The sequence below is a fragment of the Papio anubis genome, chromosome 4 (assembly GCF_008728515.1).
Source record: "Papio anubis isolate 15944 chromosome 4, Panubis1.0, whole genome shotgun sequence".
NCBI classification, from domain to species: domain Eukaryota; kingdom Metazoa; phylum Chordata; class Mammalia; order Primates; family Cercopithecidae; genus Papio; species Papio anubis.
Window position 1 is genome coordinate 122,452,120 of NC_044979.1, and position 22,665 is coordinate 122,474,784.

The window sequence follows — 22,665 nt, forward strand, 5'->3', positions numbered from 1 at the left end:
GATCCTAGAGTTAACAGCCCTCCAATTTTCCCCCAGGACTAAGTGACTTCTAGGGGAGATATTCAGTTCTAAAACTGGCAAAATTTTGGGCCAATCAGGATTAATTGGTCACCATATTTTGGTCCCCGAAAAGAATACAGCTCTTAAGTTTAAAATTTGTTGACATTATTTATCATTCGTTTCTCAATCACACCATTCATTTGGCTAGGGAACAGTCCTTTGTCAGAAATGTATCTTGAGAGACGAGTTTAAAAAGTCATCCACACATGATACCTGACTCTGTCATGGACTTCTCACTTCTCAGCCTTTGACCTTGTTCTTTTCATTTGCAGAAAAGTGAACTTTAGTTTCAGGGGTACATATGCTTTTGTTACATGGGTATTATATATATCATGGTGGGAGTTGGGTTTCTAGTGTACCCATCACCCAAGTATTAGACATTGTGCCCAATAGGTCATTTTTCTACTCTCACTCCCATCCCTCCCTCCCCATTTTTGGAGTCCCCAGAGTATTTTCTCTTTATCTTTGATAAAGGTGACAAAAATAAACAATAGAGAAAAAACACTCTATTCAATAGATGGTGCTGGGAAAACTGGCCAGCCATATGCAGAAGAATGAATCTGGACCCATGTCTCTTACCATATGCAATAATTAACTCAAGATGGATTAAAGACCTAAAAATAAGACCTGAAACTATAACATTCCTAGACAAAAACCAAGGAGAAACTCTTCTGGACGTTGGTCTAGACCTTGTACTTGAGTCTGACTCAGCTCTTATAGGAAGTTACCAAGTACAGCCATTGTTATGCGCGTCTGTGTGAAGAGACCACCAAACAGGCATTGTGTGAGCAACATGGCTGTTTATTTCACCTGGGTGCAGGCGAGCTGAGTCTGAAAAGAGAGTCAGCCAAGGGAGATAAGGGTGGGGCCATTTTATAGGATTTGAGTAGGTAAAGGAAAATTACAGTCAAAGGGGGGTTGTTCTCTGGCAGGCAGGAGTGGGGGTTACAAGGTGCTTAGTGGGGGAGCTTTTTGAGCCAGGATGAGCCAGGAAAAGGAATTTCACAAGATAATATCGCTTAAGGCAAGGACCAGCCATTTTCACTTCTTTTGTGGTGGAATGTCATTGGTTAAGGCGAGGCAGGGCATTTGCACTTCTTTTGTGATTCTTCAGTTACTTCAGGCCATCTGGGCATATATGTGCAAGTCACAGGGGATGCGATGGCTTGGCTTGGGCTCAGAGGCCTGATAGCCATCCTGGTACATTGCCGTGCAAAACCATAAGGCTCTCTGCTTAACAAGGGAACAACATGTAGTTAGGCAGATTCAATGTTGCTTCAGAGCCATAATGACTGAACTGAAGTCTTAGCCCTGCTTTACTTTCAACCAGTGTTTATTTAATTTATCCTTTAGGTAATGAAATGACCACCAAAGTTCTATATTTTATTCATCATATAGCATTATTCAAAGTAGAAATTGAGAGAGTGCTGGGTAAAGGCCCTTGTAGGACACTAGCATACCAGGAAAACACAAAACTTTTTCTCTAATCCCGGTTTATCTCTTTGGCCAGAACTCAGTCTTTTCCAGCGGCGTACTAGCAGAGAGGACCAAGATCACATGACTGATTTTAACCACTGTTTCTCAATCTACACCTTATTACTCCCCAAGAAGCCTTTGTAGATATTTTTTCCAATTACGTCCACTATGAAATGTTCATGTCATTGTTCCTCATATACTTGTTTTTGTACTATATATATATATCTGTGTTTTATAAATGAAAATTGTAGGATTTTTTTTCTTCCCAAGAATCTATTACCATCTCCTTGGGTTTGATCTCACCCTGTTATGACCTCATAGTTCAGATCAATCATGATTCATGCTCTGCACCTGGGTACATTGTGAAATAAGTAAGTTAACAAAATAGCGAGGAAGAAGAGGCCCTTGGCTTACATCTAGCAGTGTTCGCCATAGGCCACCTTTGGGATCACTATTTAAATTCAGTATTTATTCACTAGTCACTAATAAACATTACTATTTATACCAAGTTTTAAATAGAAGGTGGAGATATAGTGGAAAACTAAGCAATTTAAGGCATTGTATTCTACTGAACAGTTTGATAGGACATATCCTAAAATGTTTCAGAACCAAAATGTGGTCATATTATGTATAATGGTTTGGGTGATATAAGATTTCTCTCCTACTTTCTTTGTATATATTATACATCAAGTAGTAGGACAGAAAGTGAGTTTGAAGGCAGACCTTTGTTAAAATAGAATTACAAAAATCTAACTCCTAGCGAAGTTTGAGCATTAGAGACACTGTACAACATCATCATCATCATCATCATCATCATCATTATGGCAAATCATTAAATCTTGTACAGACCTAAAGAGTCACTATTATCATTTGAGTTTTGAGAGCTCATAATCCTCCTTGCACCTTATTCAGTTAGTTGTTTGATAATTTTAGAGAATCTATAAATCAAAAAGTACTGGTCTCATTACTGAATAAAAGTTGCTGTGAACACCAGAAATAGGAACATGTGACTGATAAGAATAGTTTTTAGTTCAGCATTTGTTTTTGACCTTTAACTCTAAAACTTCAATAATGTTATTTGTTTGTCTCGTGCAACTTCTTAGAAATGTGTGACATTTTAGAATTAAGAATCACTAAAAATACCTTTCCTAAATGCTCATCTGTATAATCATTTTTACATAATAAAAAGTAAAATATTGAATTACTATTTGCCTTACAGAAATTTATAATATATGGTCTATTTTGCTTATGCTGTGTTAAAATGAACTCAGTCATCGTAAAGGTCAATTCATCTATCAACAACCATTACCAAACCTACCATTTACAAGGTTTGCACATTGAAAGACAGCATGGCTCAGGATTACTTGCTAATTGTGTTGCAGGGACAGTTTGTGAATCAAATTAAGGAAAAGGGGAGACGTCAGTGTGGGCTATGGATTCTTAAAAGAGGCTGAGATGGAAAGTCAAAATTCAGGCCATGTCTTCCTGGAATAAATCATCTGAAATGAAAAAGAAACACTTTTTAGACACGGGGAAAAAGAAAACCAAAAACAAAAACAAAGACTGCGATTTCTGTGTGTGTTTGGGATGGGAGATTGGTGAGGGCATATCCGCCTGGAGACCGTTCGGAAAGGAATGATTTTCGCATGGCACTTCTGTTCTGCCACTAAAGTGCTACTAAACACAGAGAGGTTAAAAGTCCTGCCCAAACGGGTTTTCCCTCTGTCTTCATGGAGGCAAGAATGGATTGGAGTAAGCCAGTGAGCAGTGACCTGGTACTAAGTGCCCAGCCCAATTCATTTACCACCTGCACCTCACCTGGTTCTGCTTCAAGAAAGCCTGAACATGCCCACAGGCAAGCCTTGTCTGGTAGGGGATCAAACCCTTCTTCCAAACCTACTGCACCTTTTCACGTGTTCTTTTCTCCTTATCAAGTAAAGTAGGCTTGAGGTCCTTTGAACCTTCAAATGCATATGAATATTAAGGACAGTTAGATTCCTGCATTACTCATGCTTCTGCCACTTACCCACTGAACAGTACCAGTGTGTGAAATGCTCAGGGTCTGTCTGGAACTCCTATTTTCCCCTCTCTGCCTAAAGGACTAGAATGTTCAGTTGTATATTTTAAGAGATTTGCTTTATCTTGAATCTGCAGACATTCATCACCATATGCAGCAGCTTGAAAAATAATTATATTCAAAAGACATGGAGCATACCACATCACACTGCCAAGCAGAGATTAGAAGGGAAACTTACAGGTTTTTTGGAATATCTGGATTTTGAGACACTGAAGGCCACATATCAGACATTTCCCTACACTATTTACATTATATATATGTGTATGCGAGTGTATATATATAACTTAATTTAAATTATATTATAATTATAGTTTAATATGTAATTAAACTATATATAACTTAATTTAAATTTAATACTAAAAATAAAGTAAAAAATATAAAAATGGCTTACACACATGCTAAATATCTGTTCTGTTCACTTTTATAAATATTTCCTCCTTCAACTTAACTCTGTACCCCTTGCCATACTGCACAACTCACCTTCCTGGTTGAGAACTGTCCGAAATCTCTGCCCCATGCATGAGGGATTGGGAAGAGGCTGTGATTTTTCTCCCATGCTTCCACTACCCAGTGCTGCTGTAGGTTTGTTGTCCTCCTTCTAAGTAATGTCCTGGTAAAATATTCTGAGCAATATTGAAATTAAGTTAAAATCACTGAAGACTTGCATTTTTTTTTTTGCAGTCTGAGATAGCCATATGATAATATCTTACTGCTGACTAGATATCAAAATGAAAAAAAAAAAAAAAGATTGAGTATTCATCACGACCAATAACCTTCATTTTATCTATGAGAAATCTGAGGTACGGAGCACTGTATGATTAGGTCTACAAGGACCCGATAATCAGTCGTGATTAGAGCACAATACACACTTAGTTGTTTTTCTCTAATATCTATGGTTTCTATATAAGCTAGACATATTTAATCAATGAGAAAGACAATATATTTATTTTAAAAGAAAGCGCTAGAAAGAAAGAAAGAGTGGGACAAAGTGAGAAAGCGAAACAATTATTTGTTGAAGGATGTGATTTGTTTTGTTTTGTTTTGTTTTATATTACTGACAGTAGGACTCAGAAGAGAAACGCAGGGAAGAAAGGCATGTATCTCAGATTTCCTCTGAAAAATCAGCCATAGCATGAAAATAGCAACGGTTAAACAGTTATTGAGCATTGGATGAATGATGAGTAATGTATATGTTAGTATTCATTTCATTTTGTTAACATGTTGTTACTATTTAACACATTTAAAATGCATTGTATAGCTGTAAACATATTGGAAGGAATTATGCTAAGATTTTTTCAACATCACATAATTATCCAATAGCAGGTCTCTTTGACTCTGAAGTTCTTGTTCTTCCAACTACATTCTGCTATCTCTAAAAGGAATTTCAAATCTTGGATAAATTCCTCATTGCAACCTTCAATTTCACTTTGTAAAGGTTACTATGGTGGTTGTTATTGTTGCTACTGTTTTACAAATACTATTGTACCTAAAATTTCTGTGCATTTGTCATTATGTAACTTTTAAGATATTGCATGTGATATTGGAATTTTATTGGTGTCTGGAAGAAAGGGATTAGGAGCTGGTTCTGTGGCCTTGCCTGTCGCCTCATACCTCAGAATTTGTCCCTCGATCTGATCCTTTTGGCAAAGGTAGCTCACAAAGATATGCGGATTTTTCTTATCCTAGAGCTAAGATGAATGGGAATACAACCAAGACCTTGCACCTCACTGCTGAGTCTGTTTACTTAGGAATGAATAACTAAGATGCAGCTGCACGTGGAAATGGGAACCCATCACTCACCTTAAGGGCAGTGTGACTAGCAGGCATGAAAGTTGAAGGCTCTCAGAGCCCATGGCTCCTCCAAGCCCACACTCACCTCTGCATCATCACTGGCTACCACACTGTCCCAAACACAGGGTGACGGGGATATCAGAAACAGCACTTGGAGTCACAGATGTCTGTTATGCAGTTGCTGAGTGTACTGCTCTAGTTAGTGCCTCAGATTCTTTTATAAAGCTTGATGAACTTAAGGCTGCACAGACCTATGGTGTCTCAGGGGTTTGGTTGTTAACTGGAACCCAAGACCACTGAAATGGTTGAACAGAATGTCTGTTGCAGTGACATATTTGGTGTTCACATTGAAACAGTGCATATACAGTTTGCAAAACACATCATGCCACTCGAGGAATGCACATTTTGGCTAGTTTGGAGATGTGCTAGCCCTTCTCCCGGAGGTGTTCATTAAGATAGGACCAGGCCCTGTCACTGTTCTGTCCTCAGCATTTCTTCCCAACTTTTCCTCCACTTTGATTATTGCCAAACTTTCAGATTATTAAAAATATATTTGGGTGCCTCTCACTTCCTCGACTGTTTTATTTTCAATAACGTTTTTTGTCCTTTTCCTTCACTACCTAGTCACATCCCAAATCTTGCCATTACTCTAGAAACTACACCAATGCTAAAGTCTTCATTTCAAACAAGTTACAACCCATTCCAATGTACCTGTTGAGGCGCACAGATGAATACGTCTCTGACTTCATGAAGACTCGTTTGGTGTCCTACTTCTCTTTCTACCTATCTTTAAATAAATGTAATAATAAACAACATACTATTTTTCATCTGACTTCTTTTGCTCAATATTATGTTTATGAGGTTCATTCATATTGTCGCAAATAATTACTATTTATTCATGCTCATATTTCTATAATATCCCATTTTAAAATTATTTAATAATCCTCTTCTTATTGGGAATCTGACTTATTTCCAGATTTCAGTTATTACAAAAAGTGCTGCTATGTCCATTTTTCCACATGCATTTTAGTAAACCCCATATATATGTATATACAATTCTGTTTGGTTTATTCATAGGAGGGGAATGGTAGGGTCACAGGACTTGCATATGTTCAGCTTTTGTAGGTAAAGCTTTTGTGTTTTGAAGGCCCATTTGCATAGCTTGAAGATGTTTCTAGCACCTCCAGACTTTTGCTTGATCAATGACTAAGTCATCATGGAGGTTGCAATCATATCTAATAAGTAAAATGTCCATAATACAAACAAGGAATGCCATTTGGAGGTGGTGTTGTATGAATATTCACTTACAAAATAGATAGGCTTTTTATGTAACATCCATGGAATTTCTCCTTATGTACATTTCTTTTAGTAAACATCTTCTCATTTGGTTGAAGTGTAAAAGTACATTTACTAGAAGAGTAAAATACTTCAATAATTAAAGAAGATAGTGAAAGCTGTTAATTTACCTTCAAAATGATCATTAAGATCTTCAAACACTTGAATAGGAAAACAGATTAGAGTCAATACAAATATTGAGAGTGTGTGAAATTACACAAAGGATGAGGTTGCCAAATTGGATTCACAAGATTTGAAGATCTCACCCAATACCGAGCTGGGCTAATAATTTCCAGGACAGAAGCAAACACAGGCACAGAAGAAGCAAGAGAAATCTAGCTGGCATAGCAACCCAGGTCCTTTCCTGTTGCCCTAGGATTAATTCTTAGTGACTCAAATAAAGAGATTATTTGAAAAAGTAGTGTTGGCAGCCACATTACTAATATAAAATGAATCTGTCTTAGTTATAAAATTTCACCATTGTATACTTAGGTATTCACAGAACTTACATGGCATTTTTATTAGGGAATCTTTCTCCATAAAACCATAGATTCCAGGTTAGTTTATTATAATCAATCCTAGACACTCAAGGACATACCTTTGAAAACATTCCATAAGTAAGAATTCTCTTACTAACAAATACTATTTGTATACTTAACAAAGAGAGTGTTAACATGTTTACATGAAGATATATCCTAACACCGTTCTTCTATCTTTCCTGGCTATGTTACATCTGGCAAAGCAAGAAAATGAATAGTAGTTCAGCTGCTAAGCCTTTTCTTCTCATGATATTAGCTAGTGAAGTTATGGAAGAATACTAAATATTTAAGCAAAAAAGTGTATAAAACATAAGCAACACAAGGCAGAAAGGTAGCAATTAAATTAATCATAATTGTAATGTTGTTAAAATGGTTTTGTATTTTAGCATAAAAGACATTACATGAGATAATATTTTGAAACTGTGTCTAAATTTTAGTTATTCAATTCTACTTAAGCAATATATTTTTAAATAAAAAGTCCTATTCTTAACAAAATGAGAATAATTTTCACTTTACTATTTTAAGAATTTACAAAGGAAAGAACTTCAAATCTATTAATAAAGGCCACTATAAATTATTTATTATTCAAACACAGTAATGAATTCATTGTATGAATGAGAGAAGGAAATGTTAGAGAATATTAATAATGAAATTTTTTTCTTGCAAGCTTCAAAAACACTAGACTTTTGACATTACTTTTAACTATTAATCTTTATAGTTTTGAGTCAATAGAAACTTATCAAAATGCATTATACACTTTCACTTTTTTAGTTATTAAAAACAAAGGATTTTTGAAAATGGACTAAACTATGGATCTAAGCAAAAAGTTTTCTCCTGAATAAGTAATAGAAAAACATGGTCAGAAATTGTGCTATGATGTTCACTCCCACCCACACAGACACACAGACACACACACACTAAAATGTTTAGTGATTTTTAAAAATAGATCATCAAAAAACATTGAGAACAAAATGGCTTAATGTTGAAACTAATAATGTGTCTTCTTTTAGCATACTACAATTGATCAAGTATTTATAGAATTAAATAATAAAGGGTCAACCAATTTTTATTATTTTTACTAATTGAATATTAACTGCATCATTCACGGTGTTAGGTACTGTTGTATCCCTGGGGATTAAGATGACTAAAACAAAACAAAAGCAAAAACAGACAGACATCCCTGCCTATGAAGCTTTTATTCTAGAAGACAGACTCAGATAGTATGCATAATTAAATGAATGAACTGTATGTTAAAAAAACAAAAAACAAAAAAACAAAACGCTAATAAAAGCAGGTTTCTCTTTGGGAAATCAAGGGAGGAAAAAGAGTTTTTAATTTGAAACAGGGTGGTCAGAGTAGGAACCCAATAACTGTTGCATTTAAGTTACCTATATGAATATGTAGAAGAGGTGTTTTACTGGCAGAAGGTATAGTATTTGGTAAGCCTCTGAGGTAAGACTTTGCCAGCCTTGTTAAATCAACAGTGAATAAAACTAGAGCTAGATACATTGAGTTATAGGGAGAGAAGAGAGAAGAGTCAGAAAGCTAGCAAGGAAAGACCTCTAAAAATTATACTTTCTCATACAGAATGTAGCCCATTTACTGAAAATTTCAGAAAATGAAAACAACTTGAAATGGCTAAGTATCTCTGAAAACTCAACGTATCCATAAAATAATAAGAACCTTAGAAAAATTGTCAAAGTCATCTTTATCAGAACTCCAGAAATTAACCAAAGGCTTGCAATGTTCAGAAGAGCATTTATTCAAGTAAAAGTTTCAAATGTGGATAAGAACATGGAGCTTTGTAGCATTTCAACTTGCCCTATTCCCTAGTTCCACAGTAGCCTTAAAAAACAGCCTAGGGAACATAGTATCCATGAATATGATCAGTTTTTCAGCCACTGAGCAAGGCAGGAAAGGCTTAGAGTTCTCAAAAGCCCCCTCCCCAGGAAATTGTAATGTATCTGACCTTTCTGGCAGTTCCCTAGAAATTTCTCACTGGAGGCGTTGACTTTATTTGACATGATTCGGAATTCACTCACTCAAGCAGCTTTTCACCTGGGTGTTTACAGAAAAAAAAAAAAAAAAAAAAAAAAAAAAAAACAGCAGCAATTGTTTTACATTGCAGGTATCTGAAGCAGCAATAGCAGTTAAGGCTAGCCAAGAGCTGGCCAAAACATTTAAATAGAAAATCAGATGTCCAGAGAAGTCTTTGAAAAGCTCAGATATTTTCCTGAGAATCTAGAAGATCACACTCATGTGCAGGGCTGTATGTATGTCCAATAAACACCTGAGAAAGCCTAATCTCTCACCACTGGCTGACCTTGAGGATCTGTGCAGGAAAGTAGTAACGGCTAAGGCATGGTTATAAACTGCTGGCTGCAGTATTAAGAGGGTGCCTATTCTAACTTCAGTTTCTGTACCGTGATTCAATTCTGACACCAACTACTCAGAATTAACATCAAACTCTGCAGTTTTAAGAGTACAGTCCCCAACAACGCTGACCCCACTTCAGACACCAATAGCAAATGGGGTTCACAGAACACCTACACTTCTGGCCAACTGACTACAAGTTCAGAGAGCCCCCTTGACTCTCTCTACACTTTGACAATTTACTGGAACAATACACAGAAATCAAGAAAGTATATATGTATGAACATAGTTTTATTATAAAGGATGCAAATCAGGAATTGCCAAATGAAAAGACATATGGGGTGTAATCTGGGAGAATTCCAAATAGAGAGCTTCCATGACCTCTCCTCATAAAATCAGGGTGCATCCCCTTTGCAGCGCCCATCAGAAAGCCCCACCACGCTCTTATGTCCAGACATTTTATTGGGCATGTCTATGGTCAATCAGTTTAGACTCAACATCCAGCCCTCTGTTCACTCACTGAAAATCAGATTTGCTCAAATTCCCAGCCTTCTAATCATATGTGTGGTCTTTCCATTTACCAGCCCCCATCCTGAATTGTCTTGTTAGCATAGTCAGTATATTCAGGTGTGATCCAAGGGACTTATGAATAACAAAGACATTCCTTTCATTTATGAGCCGGGAACAATATTCTTTCATTTATGAGCCTGGAACAGATATCGGAATTCTTTTTCATTATACAACACAGTTCATTACACACATTGTGTCCCTCTGTAGAGGTAAGAGATTAATTCGTTCAAGCCATTTAAGAAATATCTGTCCAATCATTAGCTGACCACCAAGCTAATCATGAGGACAGTTCATTGGGCACAAAATAAATAATAAATACTTTAGAGCAGTCATTATTGTTAATGTTGTTTGTTTGTTTAGGTACTTTTAAACAAAGAGCATTAACATTAATTACCAAAACAATAGTTAGTCCTAGGTTGGGGGAAATGTGAGTTCCAGATATACTTTATAATATTTAAAATATTAGGTTTTCAACATTTCAACAATAACAAATTAAAATGAAATAAGAAAGTTTCACCCCCCACACACACACCAAACCATTAATAGCAATTCTGGTGAGTGTGTGTGTGTGTGTGGGACATATATTGGACAAAACTTTAAATCAGGAATTTAAAATATGTTCAGATAGCTAAAATAAATCATGTTAAAGAATTAAGGAAAATTAAGAGAATAATGTATTGCCAAAAAAGGAATGAATTTAGAAATGTAGAAGCAATGTTGAAGAGCCAAATATAAACATTAGAGTTGAAAACAAACAAAATAATAGAAATAAAATATTCACTAGAAGGACTCGAGGGCAGATTTGAGCTAGCAGATTTGGTTAGGTTAGGATTAGGTCAAAGGAATCACTCAGTCTGAGGAAAGTAAAGAAAAAGGAATGAGGAAAAAATAACAGAGCATTAGGGACCTGAGGGACAGCATGAAGGCTACCAACATGTGCACAGTTGGTACTTCCAGGAGAAAATAGAGAGAAAAGAGTTGAAACACAATTTGATAAAATAATGGCTAAAAACTCTCAAGTTTGACTAAAAAAATTAAAAAAAAACATTTGTCAGCACTTAAAAGAAGCTGAGTGAACTCCATTAGATTAACTTGAAGAGATGCATACCTGGCCACATCATAATCAAAATTTCAAAAGCCAAAACAAGTAGAAATACTTAAAAATGGGAAGATAGAAGTAATTTATCACATAAAGGGATTCTCAAAGAGAATGAGTCAATTTTTCATCAGACACTATGGAGGCAAAAATGTAGTAGGATGATATATTCAATGTGCTTGAAGAAAAACAGTGTCAGTCAATAATTCTATATCCAGCAAAACTATACTTAGAAAACAGAGAAGAAAGTAAGAATTTATAGACTAATAAAAATTGAATTTGTCACCAGCACATCTTTCATACAAAAAATACTAAAGTCCTTCAGACTGAAATAAAAGGCTATTAGACAAAGTCTTGAATTCACATGAAGAAATAAGGAACACAAGGACAAGTAAATAATTATGTAAATATGGAATACAGGATAAATTTTTTTGTTTGTGACTTCTGTTTCTTTTATCTTCTACCCACTTCAAAAAATGACTACATGAAGCAATAATTATACAACTTTGTGAAAGGCTTATAATGTATAAATCTGTGATGGTGTTATAATAAAAACCAGAGGAGGAAAGTAGAAAAGGAACCATATAGGAGTAAAGTTTTGTAGACTATTGAAATTAACTAGGTATAAATTCAAAGTTTATCATTATATGTATAGATGTTAATTTTACTCCTTACTGCCTTACCACTACAAATGTAACTTTAGATTAAAAAGATACAAATAGCTTAAAAGTAAAAGGACAACAAGAACATATCATGTGAATAGTCACTAAGAGAGAGCTTGAATATCTACATTATCAGACAGTTTTCAGACACAAAAAGGATATTTTATATGAATAAAAGGACAAATTCATCAAGAAGTCATAATAATTATGGATACATATTTAGCTAATAAAAACAAAAAACAAAATATATGAAGGAAAACTGACAAAATTTAAGAAAGAAGTAGACAACAATAATAGTTATAGACTTCAATACTTCACTTTCAGTAATGGATAGAACAAGACTGATGAGCAAAAGAGAAATAGAAGACTTGAAATACACTGTCTACCAACCAGACCTAATACACGTCTATAGAATGTTGCACTGAACAACAGCAGAATGCAAATTATTCTCAAGTACACATGAAACATTCTCTAGGACAGACCATGATTTAGGTTATAAAATAAATAATAATAAATTTAAAATAAATTAAAATATATAAAGAGTGTTGTTGAAATACAATGAAATGAAAATACAAATTTAAAAGAAAAGTATGATATGCTAAAATATGGAGTACAGTAAAAAATCAACGGTTAAAAGGTAATCAATAGCTTTAAAAATAGAAACAATTAAAATCAATACCCTCATTGATCATGAAGACACTGGGGAAGAAAAGAATAGGTTAACCATAAATCAAGCATAAAAGAGTTAATAATAAAGATTAAGGAAAAATAAAATAGAGAATAGAAAAATAGAAAAATAATGGAGCTAACGTTATTCTCGAAAATGTTAATCAAATTGGCAAATCTTTAGCTAGACTGACCTTGAAAAAATGGAGAAGTTTAACAAAAGCAAAAAAAAAAAAAAGAAAGAAAAAAATGAGGTTAAAAATGATCAGAAGATGAAAAGGAAAAAGAAAAAAGTCATTGAGATTAGGAAGGAAGAAGTAAACACAGCTGTATTTCAGATGGCATGATTTTGTATATAAAAAAAATCCTACGGAATTCACTAAAAATGTTTAAATTGAAGTAGCTCAGCAAGGTTTCAGAATTAAAGATTAATATACAAAACCCAGTTGCTTTCCTTTACACTAGCATTAAAAAGATGAATATTAAATTAAGGCAGTAATTTAAAATACCCTGAAAATATTTAGCAATATAAGTGACAAAAGAATTGCCCTACTTTTGCATTGAAACATACAAAATATCATTTAAAAATATTTAAAAATACTTGCATAAATTGAAAGCCATTCCAGGGTTATGAATTGGACGATGGTATTGTTTGAATGGCAATGCTCCCCAAACCCATCTATAGTAACCACAAGTTCAGAAATAAAAATATTGGTGTACTCAACAATCTTAAATTTGCTTTTGAAAATATTCAGCAAGCACCTCCAAGAAGTGAGCACAGTTCAATTTGTGTGATTGATCTGACAAAATTCCATCAATTTCATCAACCAAACCTTCAAATCTGAAAGCTGTTGAAGAGGAGATAAATTTTTACTTTATAGAATTACAGAAAGAGTGGATGAGAAGCTTAATAACGTGGTGGCAACATCACCAGCAGCAGTAATACATACATGCTGAAGTAGCCAGAAAGTATCTTTCTCTTCCAAGAACTTCAGTTGAAAGTAAAAGTCAATTTATTATCATAGCAGCAATCGAACAGTTGGCAGTATGAATAAATTATTGTTCCTATTGCAAAAAGAAACTAAGAAACACAACTAACAATTTGGTAATACTAGTATAATAATAAGCATTAATTTTGGATAAAATTTCTGTTTTATTCTCATAAGCAGAATTTCATTTTTGATTATGCTCTTTGTTGTCAGTCCCGACTTCAAATAAATACCGATTGTCAATATCTTGTCACATAACATTTGGACAAAATATGTATATTTGGTGCCTCTCTACCCTGGATTGTAAGCTTTTATGCTTATCCTTCATCTGCTTCCTCCAGAGATATATTGTCTAAGCTGTGAACTCATTCATTTATGTAGAGTGTGAAATATATCTTCCTGAAAAGGATGATATTAAAATGTGCTAACTTCTCCCTTGATTTATGTTTCCTTCACTGTGAATAGAAATTTGAAGAAGATGATCTCTTAGAATCCCTATTTTTTTTAGAAAGAATTTCCCAGATCAAGGAATATTGATATAAATTACACTTAGTGATTTTTGTATTATTGAGTAAATTTACTCATATATGTATCCATAGGTTGGTAAAGTAAATTACAGAAAATAATAAAAAGACAATCTGTGGTTAGCATACAGGATCACAATGAATCTATTTTTAACAAGATGTCCCACATATATTCACCTTTTGCATAGCTCAAAACCCAATATCATACCCTATTCTGGTTTAGAATTAACCTATTCAAGTGGCATGATGGTGAATATTTACCTTCACTGCTTTTTTCATAAACTGCAAACTTTCACAATTAATTGTAGCTATTTAAACATAAACACACCTACATTGAATCTTAAATTTTATGTTACTTTCAATTGGTCCATTTTACTTATGACAGTTGCTTTAGGTAAAATTAATAGCAGTAGCTCACTTCTGAACTCTAATACAATGTTTCTCACCCTCTGACTGAATAATTTTATTAATTAATACATTGTTCGCTGCTTCTAAGATGGAAACTTACAATATATTATCAAAGCCCTTCAGAGACATATATCTGAGACAGGGGTTTCACATCACACTCATTTCAAGCAATGACTACAAAATCTATGTTACTTTCCCTATTTCTCATGTGATGAATGATACAAGGATCAAAATTTATTTATGAAAGTTTGGTGAATTTCTGGGATGATTAACTCATCTTTGATATGGTTTGGATGTGTGTCCCCGCCTGAATCTCATGTTAAATTGTAATCCCCGGTGTTGGGGGAGGGACCTGGTGGGAGGTGACTGGATCATGGGGGCAGATTTCTCCCTTGCTGTTCTCCTGATAGTGAGTGAGTTCTCAGGCGATCTAGTTGTTTAAAAGCACGTGGCTCTTCCCCTTTTCCCTCTCCCTCCTGCTCCAGCCATGTAAGATGTGCCTGCTTCCCTTTGCCATCTGCTATGATTGTAAGTCTCCTGAGGCCTCCCCAGTCATGCTTCCTGTATAGCCTGTGGAAGGAACTATGAGCCAATTAAACCTCTTTTCTTTATAAATTACCCAGTCTCCGTTATTTCTTTATAGCAGTCCGAGAATGAATACAGTCTTCACCCTCAGGATTTAAAAGCAATAGAGGGAAGCAGTGCATCCAGGATGGACTACTATTCTGAAAAATTTAATTCTCACCAAAAAGAAAACCCTCAGTGAGAAATTGCAGTTTCTACTTTCACCGTTTAAGTTTACTCATGATACTCTAGATCTCCTTGATAATCTGTTATCAAAAAAAAAAAAAAAAAACAAAATGGAAATTGTTCCATATTTAAAAATGTGAGATTTGATCCTATTTATGTCAGTTTCCTTCTACTGTCCTTTCCATCTGAGTAAAATCTAATATTTATTTTAACATAGTTTTTTTAAGCACAACACCACCAAAATTTGACATTGCATCTAAATTTCAGAAATGCGTAAATGTGAAAAAAAATCTCTTGTAGTTGGTATATTATAAAACATATTAAGTGAAAAAATTAATAATAGTATATTGCATTATGACCATAAAATGAGCATTTATGTTAATTATTAAATTAACATAACTTTAACAATATGTATGAGTAAACAATATTTATTATTATATTTTAAATTTTGTTGATTTCATAAATTGGTGAAATAATAAAACCTGGAAAAGTGCCTCACCATATTTTTGTTGTAATTAAGAGGTAGGATCCTGGTGATTTTCTAGTAATCACTGTAATAGTGAGACTAATGTTTCTAGTCACTATTTCCTAAAGTTTATTTTTTTTCTTTTTTTCCCTAATACCACATATCTTTAGAAATTATACCATGAAAAATTTGTAAGCACCATGTTCCTGAAACAATGTTTCTGGATAGATTTTCCCTTCCTTCCCGTTTCCAGTAACTATTCCCTCCTCCTCCATATGGCATTCACAGAATCAGCCATTCCTATAATTGCCACGGCAGCCTTGGCCATTGCCACAACTGATCAGTTCACTGTAGGAGCCTCTGGTTCCTACTGTTCCAGTTCCAGTTCCTTACCTGAATCTGTCAGATGTCTGCCATAGCAGCTGAACCATTTTACAATTTCACCAGCAAATATGAAGCATGAAGTTTCCAATTTCTTCACATACTCACCAACGTGTAATATTCCAGTTTTTAAAAATATAGCCATTCTAGTAGGTGTGAAGTGATGTCTCTGTGTGGTTTTGATTTTTATTTTCATCATGAGTAGTAATGTTGAGAATCCTTCTGTGTGCTTGTTGGCTGTTTATAGATCTTCTTTGGATACATGTATTAGGATTTTTAAAAGAAGCGCAGACACCTGGTACTAGTGATGCATTAATCTAGGCTGGGCTAGGCTATATGATAAACACAATCTCAAAAGTACAAACTTTGACACCTAAAATGTTTTAAGAAGGTAAAACTCTCACTTGCATTTCTTGGTACATGAATTTTGTATATGTTAATCTGGCTTCATTGTGGGAAAAGGTAAAGAAATTGTTCCAATAATAGTATAATACTCTATAATAGTTCTTTTTGGCTGCTTTTTGCAAGGTACAACACACACACACACACAAAAATGTGAGCTCTGCAAATAACAGTCAATATGCAAGCAGAAATAATAAAAGATTCTAGAAAAAGTGTGACAATCTAACTTTTTCAAATATGAGGAAGACCAATAACTATAGTTCTCCAAATAAACAGATCTTTCAGAAAAAGCATCTGTAAAACACAGGCTCAAGTGATTTAGGTTAAACATGAGACTGAGGGTATGCGTACTGTAATGACTGTTACTGCAAATTTGGGCATTGCTTTCTACTTATTATTCCTGGTTATGCAAACCTGAAGATTGCCCATTAACTTAGAAGAAACAGTTGTGGGTAAGGAGTATAGGTAAGAGAAAGTAACAAAAAACATCTTTGAGAATTAGAAGTTGAAAGAAACTACAGTTACGAATTAACCACAGGCAGAGACATAAAAAAGCCCACTGGGTGTTTTTTGTTTGTTTGTTTGTTTGTTTGTTTTTGTTGTTGTTTCACAATGTCCAAAGAAAGAAACTGTGAGCCTTATATAAAAAAATCCTAGACTTTCTGAGCCTAAGAATAACCCTTGGGTCTATAATTTATGATCAGAAAGTGACTTGTGAAAGTTTTGAAGCCCTCAAAGAGGGTATATGCATTTATGCTTTTTTCAGATATGGACAAGGAGGCTAGCAAAAAAATGACTGCCCAAAAGTGGAACAGATTTTGCTACAGAGAATAAAAGATAAGGATGATATTCAAAAAGGGAGAAACACTGTATAATGAACCATCATCTTTTGCCCAATGGGTAGGTGGCCATCAAAGAATTTTCCCAGGGGAATTTCCTGCTTCCCCTATATTGTTTATTGAGTGTTGGGGGTAAGGTAAGAGAATTCAGAAAACATACCTTTTTGTTATCTAGTTTTCTGGATTAAGGGTAGCCATATTTGGCCTGAGGGAGTTGCCTTCATATCACCCCAAGTTACTAAACTTTGAGCAGAATACAAAAATCAGGTTGAATTTTGTGATATCCTCCACTGGGGAGTTCTTTGGTGGTTTAAATAAATGTCCACAAATTCACTGATACTCTTCCCTTCAAAAGGTGGAGCTTGATTGTCTTCCTCTTGAGTGTTGGTGAGATGCAGTCATTTGCCCCTACGGAATAGAATTTGATGAAAGTAACCTATGTCATTTCCTAGATAAGGTCATAAAAGAAGTTGTCTTCCTACTTGCTCTCCTAGATTACTTCCTCTAGAGAGGACGACAACTGCCACGTCATGAGAACACACACAGCCCTATAAGACCACATGGTGAGGAATGGAGGCATCCTGCCAACAACCACACGTGTGTGTGTGTGTGTGTGTGTGTGTGTGTGAGGCAGAGATGAAGACTGATGGAGCCTTGGATGTCCTCTAGAGGTGACCAAGGATGAAGGCAGATGTATCAATGGACTTGGCAGTCACCATTCATTTTTGAATTTGTTACTAGATACATGATTTTAACTAAGAACTGATAAATAGGACTTTTTTGTTTGCTTATTTTCAAAATTAGCTTTGCTTTTTATTGGCTTTTTTTTTTTTTCTCCATAGAGACCTTAGTTTATGTTTAATTCAATAGACATGGACACCTTGCTTCACTTTTGACAGAAAACAGTAAAAACAATGAGAGAAGAAAAATATAAAGTAAACTAGCCAAGAAGATCAATTCATTGGAGGTGAAGAGTGATGGTTAGAGGGATTTGGATAGGCATGCACTATGACCAAATCAGTGACTTCACCAGGGGTCAAGACCAGAAAGCTGAGCTGAGCTGCAGAGGCCGGGCAGGTCCCCAAGCAGGGATCTGCAGGGCAGCAGCCACCACAGATGGACCCTTCAGGGTTTTGGTAAATAGATGACATCACCAACGTTGAGTGTAAAACATCAAATGTTTTCTACACAGCATTCCGTTTCTATTTCTTCTAAGAAAGTGAACATATTAAAAATAATATTTGTGAAGTGCTTTCCTAGTTACAAATTTCATTCAGAGATACCTCTATAATCTGAATATGAACTAATGCAATCTATTTTGTGGATTTGTATGAAATGCACTAATATGCAAAAAGGCACTGACAAAATTAAAAGCATAGTGAAGCCACGAATAAAGCCCAGCTTCCCTTTTTGGCTACAATATATAAACATAAATACAAACCAAAGTCAACAGTGGAAATATGCTGCATGGTATTTTTTTAAAACTGAAAACCATGTCTCTCCAAGGATAATATATTCTGTGGAATGAGAGGCGAAAAATACATAATAAAAGCATTAAATCCCTGTGATGAAAGAACACATTGTTTCTCCTGCACCTCTTTGAATAATTTTGCCTCCCTGCTTTAATGGTTTCCATTACTAACCCAAGAACAAAAAAGCAAGGTTCAAAGCGATCACAGGAGAGCACAACTGGCCTGCGGTGCTGTTAACAGATTTGAGTAACTCATGTCACTATTTTCCAAAATCCCAAACTGAGAATACTTGATGCAGTCTGTCAAGAAAGAACAGAAAACTGGTTATGAAGCAAGTTTGTGTTGTGTTACAAATACTCACGATTACAGTTGAGCATGCTGCACATCATGTCTTCAGTTCAGGGCTTGCTGTGAATCTGGATGAGAAATCCATCAGAAAACAAAAGAAGCATTCCAGCTCTCTCTGTATCATTGTTTTCTGTAACAATCCAAATCAATCAGTCACACTGTTTCTGGAGAACAGGGCTTGCAATTAGCCTTTGCTAAAGGAGTATTTTATATTATGAGAAACCATCAACAAATACAGAGAAAGGGCAAAGGCCTTTTCCATTTCTTCTCTGACTTCACTGTAAATCTCCACGTGTTTATGCACAGCTCCTCAGGGACCCCTCTCCTGAAGCACTTCATTGTTCTTTTCAGAAAGGATAAATGTTCTGTATGTGGGTTTGTGTAATGAGCTCGGAATGGATTGTTGCCATTAGTCATAGGCCCTATGTGAAACTCTTCATCTTGCTGAAGATATTTCGAGTTAAATTCCAAGAAATGGTCTTCGTTTGACTTCAGTATTTATGGAGAAGGAGAAGCAGTTGACCTGTGTGTCCTTGAGAAAGGTAATGGAACTGAGGACATTTGACTCCACCGGAGTGATGCGTTAATCATGGGAGTGATTCAAATGCAGAAGGAGAATACTTTCTGTTTCAGCAGAGAAAGTGCTCAAAACGGGGAGAAGGAGTTATGAAGAAATTATATCTAAAACTCTCCTTTCTTCTCAAGTTTACTGACCTACACCAAATCCCTCTCAATCCATAATATAGCCATCCCATTTGCTTTTTGCATTCTGGGTGGATTTTGGTATGTAATGAGCGCACTGGCATTTTGCAGTTGCAGGAAACTGCAGATGCCTACACAACAGTGAAACTACATAAAAACCATCTTCATTATCACCATAGCTATTTATCAAACACAATTTAAATTATTATTCATTTATTGAGCACCTTTTATGTATCATCTCATTTAATATTCACAATAACCTGACGGCTGCATACTGCTTTTGACTCAAGCTAACCTAGGTCCCACAGTGGGCAGGTGGTCCTGGGATATGATCTCAGACTCACCAGTCTCCCTGGAATGGCCCATTTTCTGCTTCTTGACATCCTGGCAGGGCTGGACCTTTTGTTTGCCAGGGGTTTGTCCTATATTCTTAAAGGGTCTAAACATTTTCCTCTTTATGCATTTGCTTGTTGTTCACTGCTCATTAGATGCTAAACACAAGTTCTCTGATTATCTTCACATATTTACTTTTCTCTCTAGTGGTCACGGAAAGCAGACATTCAAAATGCCACGTGACCTAAGAAAGAGCAAAGTTTTCTCACTAAACTGGTTATCCTCAAGTCGTCAGATACCTGTACCGCATTGATTATTAACACACCTTGGTTCACAAGGAGTGTTACCTCATCACTCCTGAAGATCTTGACGTGAGAAGCAATGTGTGACTACAATTCCTAGAGCTGGCCCTCCAGAGTATGATGGATGGATCTATGACTGACTAAGAAAGGGAGCACAGACATATTACTTAACCTCTCTGTGTTTCTGTGTCCACTTCTGTGAAAGGACAATGAGATAGCTACTGAATGAGGTTGTTATACAGTGCAAAATGCATAGCTTGAACTGGTGCTTACTACCTGGGAAATGTTGAACAAAGTAGCTCCTTTGTTTATTTCCTCTCTGTATTTCCCATACAGAATAGGTCACATGGGATTCAAGGAGACATTTGTGATAACTGCATCTGCAACAATGCTAATCATGAGTAGTTCTTTGCCACCTTAATTGAGAATAACCAGAGGTATTCTGCAGTCCTCAACTACTGCACTACCACTAATTGAAGGATACTAGGCAACCAGCTAATTAAATGACTAGCGCACAAGCCACCCAAGGCACGTGTATTCTCACAAGTTCTTGAGTAGTTATTTTTATTGGCATTATAATTTGTTGTAAATCAGAATGTGCAGGGATTATTTAAAAGTAGTTCAAAATAAGATTCGTGAATTTGAAAATATCAAGGTTCCCCTGCAAGAAAAAGACACTTTGGATTTCAGAATATTTTAATACTTAGAAAGCATTTTAATACGCATTATGTGACTTGAGCTGCTGTAAGCTGCCCTAAACCAATTAGGGCAAAAAAAGCATATATATATATGGCTACTATATATGTGCTTTCATATATGTATATTTCAAATATATATATTTATGTATACATATTTATGTATGTATCTTATATTATGTATAAATATATATTTAAAATATATATTATTTAATATATATTATATATTTATATATACATATATAAATTATAGATATATTATATATTAAATATATATTTAAAATATATATTACATATTATACATAATATATGATATATACATAAATATATATTATATATAAAATATATGCTTATATATGTAATTAAAGTAAAATTCACATAACATGAAAATAACCATTTTGAAGTGAAAATTCATTTGCATTTAGTACACTTACAATATTTTGCAACCACCAACTCTATCTAATTACAAAATATTTTTTCACCCTATAAGGAAGCCCTGTGTCTCATAAGCAGTTATTCCGTTTCTCCCCCACCTTCCTCCAGCCCCTGGATTTACCTACTCTGCATATTCTATATTGGTAGAATCATAAAATACATCATTTTTTGCATCTTTTTCAACTTAGCATGATGCTTTCAAGGTTCATGCAGGTGTTCCATGATCAGTACTTTGTTCTTTTTTATGGCTGAATAATTTCCCATTGTATGTACATGGCATAATTTGGTTATTAATTCATCCATCAATAGGCATCTCAATTGTTTCCACCTTTTGGCTGTTGTTAATATTGCTGCTTTGAATATGTGTGTGCATGTATTTGAGTATCTATTTTCAATTATGTTCATATATACCTAACAGTGTATCATAAATATTTTTTGGCCAATAATGATTATCAAAGTCACTTGAGATATAAGAGTTAATTAAAGAGGCTACAGCAAAAGAAATTTATTAAACAAATGTTCTGTTAATAGGAACTAATCCATGCACCTGTTTCATAGCTCAATGACTTACCAGCCTCCTGTCCTTTCAAGTATTTACACAATGACACTCATTCTCCATGAATCACACAATCAGATATTCTTCTTAGCCAATGGCTGGATGCAGAGCTGACCAGGGACCAAGCTGTGGACATTTATCCATAAAGGATGCATGAGAGAGGTTATAGTGGACTATTAGCCTGTTTGAGAAGAGTGGGCATGTTTCTAAACGGTAATCACCAATCCATGGCTTGAGTAGGCTTAATTTTACCAGTGAAAATCTGTCAGGCTGGATGCGCTGGCTCACGCCTGTAATCCCAACACTTTGGGAGGTCAATGCGGGCAGATCACGAGGTCAGGAGTTCAAGATCAGCCTGGTCAGCATGGTGAAACCCCACCTCTACTAAAAAAAATACAAAAAATTACATGGGCATGAT

The 22,665-nt window shown here is 35.1% G+C and overlaps 1 long non-coding RNA gene across 1 annotated transcript; it reads right to left on the reverse strand.

The window, feature by feature from the left end:
• Positions 1-1,189: 1,189 nt before the first annotated feature.
• Positions 1,190-21,349, reverse strand: LOC103882828. Its single transcript, XR_644779.4, has 3 exons — positions 19,238-21,349; positions 4,094-4,236; positions 1,190-3,035 (listed from the first exon to the last, which is right to left on the reverse strand). It is a non-coding gene; the product is annotated as an uncharacterized LOC103882828 (long non-coding RNA).
• Between the last annotated feature and the right edge of the window lie 1,316 nt (positions 21,350-22,665).